Below are 7063 nucleotides of genomic sequence, written 5' to 3'. Positions count from 1 at the left end.
ATATATGTATGTGCAGTAATGGAACAACATGCGACCTAAATGACCTTGATTTTGCAACACTTGAGCCAGTGCAACTGTTTCCACCATCTCAGTTTAGCATACTGAGGATAATTCAACATCAAAAAAATATACTACCAACATCAGTTCTGTGGCCATAAGAAACAGTGACCCCACTTAAGTGGGAGAAGCTGCAGAAGAAGAAGAAGTCTTTGGTTCTCCTCATTTAGCAGTCTTGAAATATTCTTTCCATCTTGTGTTTGTGTCCTGATCTTTGTTACATTTTGTCTCCAACTTGAATCAGTTTCATCAGAACTTAATCATCATGCATCTTACTGGTTGAGTAAGAGGGAAAAAAAATTATATAAAAATTTCGCTTGAGGTTTGTAGTTGTTTAGTATATATACTCAAGTTATCCATAAAATTTGATAAGCGAATTTCATGGATGACTGGGAATGAACAGTCATATCTAGTCTAGATTATATCAATAAATATATGTATGTGCAGTAATGGAACAACATGCGACCTAAATGACCTTGATTTTGCAACACTTGAGCCAGTGCAACTGTTTCCACCATCTCAGTTTAGCATACTGAGGATAATTCAACATCAAAAAAATATACTACCAACATCAGTTCTGTGGCCAGAGGTGGCTTGGTGTGAGAGTCATGTAATGCCATATTATTACAGCATTACATAAATCCTATAGTGTCAACAGCCTATCGTGATAAGCACAATTTTGATTCCAAGATATATATATAGACAAAATGGCTAATGACTTAAAAATTAAAATAAGCTGTAATAGTATTTTTTTAATGAAATTATAATGTCGACTAAATATTAATTACAGAAGAGAAAGCCTTAAACTCTGCTCCACACAGACCCACTGTTTGGTTACAGTATGTTCTTTATTTGGCCACTGCATCAAAAAAATATTAAAATTCCCTCCCCATCCAAAACAGAGATTACACAAATTTCTTACCATCCCATATATTTGGAATACATTATGGAATACATCTGAAAAACTAGCAAAAATCCTGAAAAAATAAATTTTATAACAACTTACAGATCACATAAAAATTGAGGTCCCTTATCAATTCCACCAAACTACAGTACTTACATCTACCAGGTTCCTTACAGTTGTAAACTATCCTACCATAGCCAAACAGGCAGGAAACGCCAACATAAGATTTGCTGAGAACAGGGACCACATTCCAGTTCCACATTTCGAGTGGTTAGTGTATCTACTCTCCGGCCAAGAGGCTGCAGGTCTGAATCTTGCCAAGTGCATGAATGTTTGTGATTGTCACTCACCTTCATACATTCATTCATACAACTATATAAACACTCTCCCAAGATGGAGTGGGTCACCATGGGGAAGAAGACCCAATCCTCCCACAATGGTAGAGGCCTTTACCCAGTAGGGGGAAAGATATAGGCTGAGGGGGGGGGATTTGAACAGCCTTTACAGGAAAACTATAGACTCAACTATACAATCATCATCATCATCAAATTCCTGCCATGTACCCTCAAGGGGTGTACAGGATATGACAGTACTACAAGAAGACCTCCACATAGCCTTTAAAGGAATGCGGAGAACTGACCAGGGCTTCTGACCTAATGTCCAATCCTCACCTTCTCGTGGTGCACCCTGTTGGGTATTGACTTTGATACTGAACGAACGAGGATGGGCTGGCAATTTGGGATTTAGCCGACCAAATTGTATTCTTATTGGTTAAACCAAAATAAAAAATGATGGTACAACATGACAAAATTTCAACTATACAAACATTATTGAAATAGTTCGAAAACAAGAACAAATCTGAGCCCCAGTGGCAAACTCTGAAGAAAATATTAATTCAGCTAGGGAGGTATATGGTGAAGTTGTCTGTAAGGATAGAAACATAAGAACACTGTGGTGGACACAAGATGCTAAAGAAACAGTTCTAGACAAGAGAAAGCATCTAAACAGAAGTCATGGGAAAACTGGTAAGAATATAGAAGATAAATATCAGGAAGGTACAAAATGTTCTGGAGGCTACTGAAAAGCTTAAACATAGAGGAAAGAATATTATAAAAGGAATCAAAGGTGACATGAAAACTGAAGATAAGGATATCTTTCCTAGATGTCTGGAGCATTCACTTGAAAGGCTTAAATGAAACAAGCAGTGGCAGAACAGTAGTAGAAAATTTTCAAGAGAAATGTAAACAGAAGTACACATATCAATACCTGAGGTAGAAAAAAAAAAGCAAACTTTAAATGTGGAAAGGCACTGTATAATTCAGAAGGTCTGGTTAGAAGTTCAAATTTCAGATGAATGGAGTAGAGCTCTCATGGTTCCCATCTATAAAATAGGCAATAAAACTGAATGTGAGAATTACAGAGGAATTTCTCTACTAATTGTTCCCGGTAAGATTTATGCAAGTATTTTTGAGAAACAGCTAAGAAAAATTGTGCAGGAGAAGCTTCAAGAAGAACAAGCTGGATTCAGGCCAAACAGATGTTGTCAGGATAAGATTTTCACTTTACGACAAAAAAGCTGAGAAATCAGGGAAATATGACAAGGATTTGTACTTAAGTTTCATTTCATAGATTTGGAAAAGGCTTACGACAAGGTGCCTGGAGAAAAGCTTTTCAAAACACTACAAATGGAGCATTATACAAAGGAATACATAGTCTATATTTAAGTTGTAAGTCAGCAGCTAGAATTGAAGGAAATACAGTAAGATGGTTTGATATAAAATTATTGGTAAGACAAGAATGCACATTATCTCCACTCTTATTCATCGTCTATGTGGATCACATTATGAAAGAAAGTGGCCTGATATTAGAATTGGAGATGTTAATAGTTCTTCGCTTTATGCATATGATGAACTCCTAAACACATCCAGTGCAAGTGTTCAGGATTTTCTAAATTTCATAAAAAGGCTCTAACAGATTTGGCATTAAAATCATAAAAAACTATGAAATTAGGTAGGAACATAGAAAACTTCAACTGCATTCTCAATGGTGAACCTATAGAAGTAAAATATTTTGGCTATTTTAGTCAGTTTTTAGTGAAGGTGGCAAATTAAATTTGAACATAGACAACAGAATAAGCAAAGCTAGTCTGGTGGGAGCCAGTTGAATAAATTTATATGAAAGAAGAAATAACTAAAACACCAAACTATCAGTATACAAGACAGTGTTCAAACCAGTTTTAAGTTATGGATCAGAGAGTTGGGCTAAAAATAAAGCATTGATCAAAGACTAGAGATCACAGATATGAGAGTTGTAAAAAAAAATTAGGGGCTGGAACAGATGGAACCAATTGCAGAATCATATTAAAAATGACACTATTAGAAAGGAACTGAAAGGAACTTGACATTTGCATTCAAGAATGTGTAAACAGGGCTAATCTAAGGCTGTACAGTGACTTACAACCTTAGATTTTTTTTTGGGGGGGGGGAAGCCATTGGCTGAGAAAGTGTTGAGGATGTGATTTAGTTCAGTGTTTAGGGCCATGTCGTTAGAACAGATTAGTTTAGCCCTGTTGTATAGTGTTTCACCACTCCATATTGTTGTGAGGGGGGGGGGGATTGTTGGTGGGTAACTAGTGTGTCTAGGAAAGGGAGGCTGTTGTTTTCCTCTTTTTCCAGGGTGAACTTGATTCTGGGATGTTGGTCGTTTAAGTGTGTTAAGAAGGAGAGGAGTGTATCAGAGCCATGTGGCCAAATAGCGAATACATCATCAACGTAGAGCAAAGCCATATGGTTGGTTTTTTGTGGGGCAGAGGCTAAGGCATAAAGAAATTGGCCAAGATGAGATTGGTCCGTTTTCACAAGTACAGCCATTCTGGTCTTGCAGACCATGCTCTGGATACATTCCACAGAATACAGTCAAAATATCAGAAATATTTATTAAAGTGTAATATAATTTATATTCATATCTACGTTGTCAATTCCTTAAGTGATTTAGTAATGTATAACCGACATATAAGCCTATCTATGAGAATTACCATCATCCACGGAGATGCAATCGCACGGAAGGCCCGGCAATATGGTAAAATGAAGTTGAAGTTGTCTAGACAATTAAATTGTCTAACTTTCCTAAAACACTGCCGGGATAATCAGGTAATCCCAAGTTGTATAAAATTCAAGCACACTATACTGGCAACACACCATCACACACAAAAAACTCAACCCACTTCAAAGCCAGCATAGAAAACATTACACTCCAACGTACTGACATAACGGTCAGCTTTGACGTCTCCTCCTTATTCACAAATGTCCAACTCAAGGATACTTTAGAGCTACTCCAAGCTAAATTTTCTCCCGATATCTCAGCCCTATTTCAGTTCACAATGAACTCAGGCTATTTCGTTTGGCAGGGAAAATTCTACAAACAAATAGTGTACAGCTATGGTTCACCACTCTCCGCACCCTTGGCCAATTTCTTTATGGAGACCTTTGAAGAAAATGCATTAGCCTCTGCCCCACAAAAACCAATGATATGGCTTTGCTACATTGATGTGTTCGCTATTTGGCCACATGACTCTGATACACTCCTCTCCTTCTTAACACTTAAACAACCAACACCCCAGAATCAAGTTCACCCTGGAAAAAGAGGAAAACAACAGCCTCCCTTTCCTAGACACACTAGTTACCCACCAGCCTGATGGAACTTTGGTTTTCTCAGTTTATAGAAAACCCACCCATACAGGCAGGTACATTCACCAACAATCCCCCCCCCCACAACAATATGGAGTGGTAAAACACTATACAACAGGGCTAAACTAATCTGTTCTAACGACATGACCCTAAACACTGAACTAAATCACATCCTCAACACTTTCTCAGCCAATAGCAACCCCCCCCCCCCACCAAAAAAAAAATTCAAAAAATATTGAAACCTACAAACCACAACCCCTCTCCACAGCAAGGATTACTCTAAATCCATTATCATTCCCTACATCTGAGGCACCTGGGAAAAAATTACCAGAATCTTAAAAAAACATGACTTGACCTCCTGTTACAGACCATACAGAAAATTGGCATCCCTTGTCTACTTCACTAAAGACCAACGACTTCCCCTAGACCTACATGGTGTATACCAGGTCCCTTACAGCTGTAAACTGTCTTACTTTGGCCAAACAGGCAGGACAGTGAATATCAAAATTTCGGAACACAGGGACTACATCCGTTTTCACAAGTACAGCTATTCTGGTCTTGCAGACCATGCTCTGGATGCACCATATGCCATGCACCATATGCCACAGAATATGGTGGAAGAAAGCTACAGTAATACACCGTAGCAAATACAAATTTGAAAGACCTTATGGAATCAGCCTCAGCCCTAAGAAACTCTCCAAACCTCAACAAATTTGGTTGTATGAGACTGCCCGAAATTTGGGAGACTTTCATCAGCAGACCTTCAGCCCAACGGCCAAGAATACCTACTTAGCCCGCTAGAGGGCCCAATCAGGACTTTTAGGAGAACAACAACTTCATCACTTCATTCTCAGTTACTGTGTTGTAGAGCCTATGTGCACGTGCCTTTTTTTTGTAAGTTCCTTTTGAAGATGGCAACGTGATGTTGCCGATATATTGGAAACATTCGAACGTTTCAAGAGAACATCCAATTTATCCAAAATAGGAGAGATCACAGTTGCAGGGAATTTGATAAACTCCAAGAAGAGATATAGTTGAGCGTTTTGTCTTTAGGAGAAAGAAATGGGAAGATAATTTGTTAATAGGTGAATAAGTAGCTGTTAACTCATATTTCTTCAGCATTCTTGAGATAGGTTCTGAAATCCCGGAGATGTATGGAATTGGAACTCGACGTATTGAATCTTTGTTGTTTAGTGGTGGATTATAATAATCTAGAAGATGTTGTGTACTCTTTTTGGAAAAGCCATTGAGTTTCATGTGTTGTTGGATAGTAGAAAGTTCTTTCTTTAGAAAACTAGAAGTAGAACAATTAGTTTTGGCTCTTCTGATTAGACATTTAAGATTCCTGTTTTTTTTACAAGGATGATGGGCTGATTCTTTAAGAATATAAACCTGTGAACGTTGGTTTCCTGTAAACAGTAGTTGTAAGAGTATTTGAAGGTGAATGGATGGGGAGAACATCTAAAAATGATAAATGGTTGTTGTTTTTTTTCCATTTCCATAGTAAACTTTATGCGATGATGTAAGGAATTGATACTCTTTAAAAAAAGAAGGTAAGGAGTTTTTGTTGTGAGGACACACAGTAAAGATGTCATCTATATATCTTACCCAAAAGGATGGTTGAGGGAAAATAGATGAGAAGAGGACTTTTTCTAGATGTTCTAAATAAGTTCGCTAAAGCAGGAGAGAGAGGACTTCCCATGGCCGTTCCTTCTACTTGGCTGTGAAATTTGTTTTGACAAGAAATATCCAGATTGTATTACGAAATCGAATAGTTTTATAATGTCTTCTGGAAAGATGTCAGCCAGTAATTCTAAAATCTCCTTGAGAGGTACATTTGTATATAAAGATTCTATATCAAAGCTTACCATAAGATCTGTCGGGTGCAATGAGATATTTTTCAATTTTTCTAAGAAATCTGAGTAGTTTTTAAGAAAGGAACTACAGTTGTCTCTGTGAGATTTCAATAATTTAGCTAGATATTTGGCTATACGGTAAGTAGGAGAATCAATACAATCTACTATTGGACGAAGAGGAAAGTCAATCTCATGTATTTTAGGAAGACCATAAAATCTAGGTGGTCTTGCAAAATGAGTTTTAAGTCTTTCAATTGTGTCTCTATCTAAACTGATGTCTTCATCTAGGAGAGAATTTAATTTCTTTAGTTGTCTGTTGGTTGGATCATAATCAAGTTCTTGATATGTGGAGCGATCTCGAAGTAAAAGAGAAAGTTTTCTTGTGTAATTTGCAGAGTTCATCACTACTGTTGCTTTCTTTGGTGATAATGAGGTGATTGTTTTTTCTCAAGGACTGTAAAGATTTCGTTTCAGAAGGAAATATGTTGGAAGGAGGAGGTTTGGCCTTAAGTAGAGAAGAAGCGAATTGTTCAACTTCTAATTTTCTACAGAAAGAACTT

Source organism: Typopeltis vanoorti, chromosome 20 (assembly GCF_054136105.1).
Source record: "Typopeltis vanoorti isolate ZY-2024b chromosome 20, IOZ_Tvanoo_1.0, whole genome shotgun sequence".
Taxonomy (NCBI): Eukaryota; Metazoa; Arthropoda; class Arachnida; order Uropygi; family Thelyphonidae; genus Typopeltis; species Typopeltis vanoorti.
The sequence above is the reverse complement of the archived record's forward strand: the minus strand, read 5'-3'. Positions refer to the sequence as shown.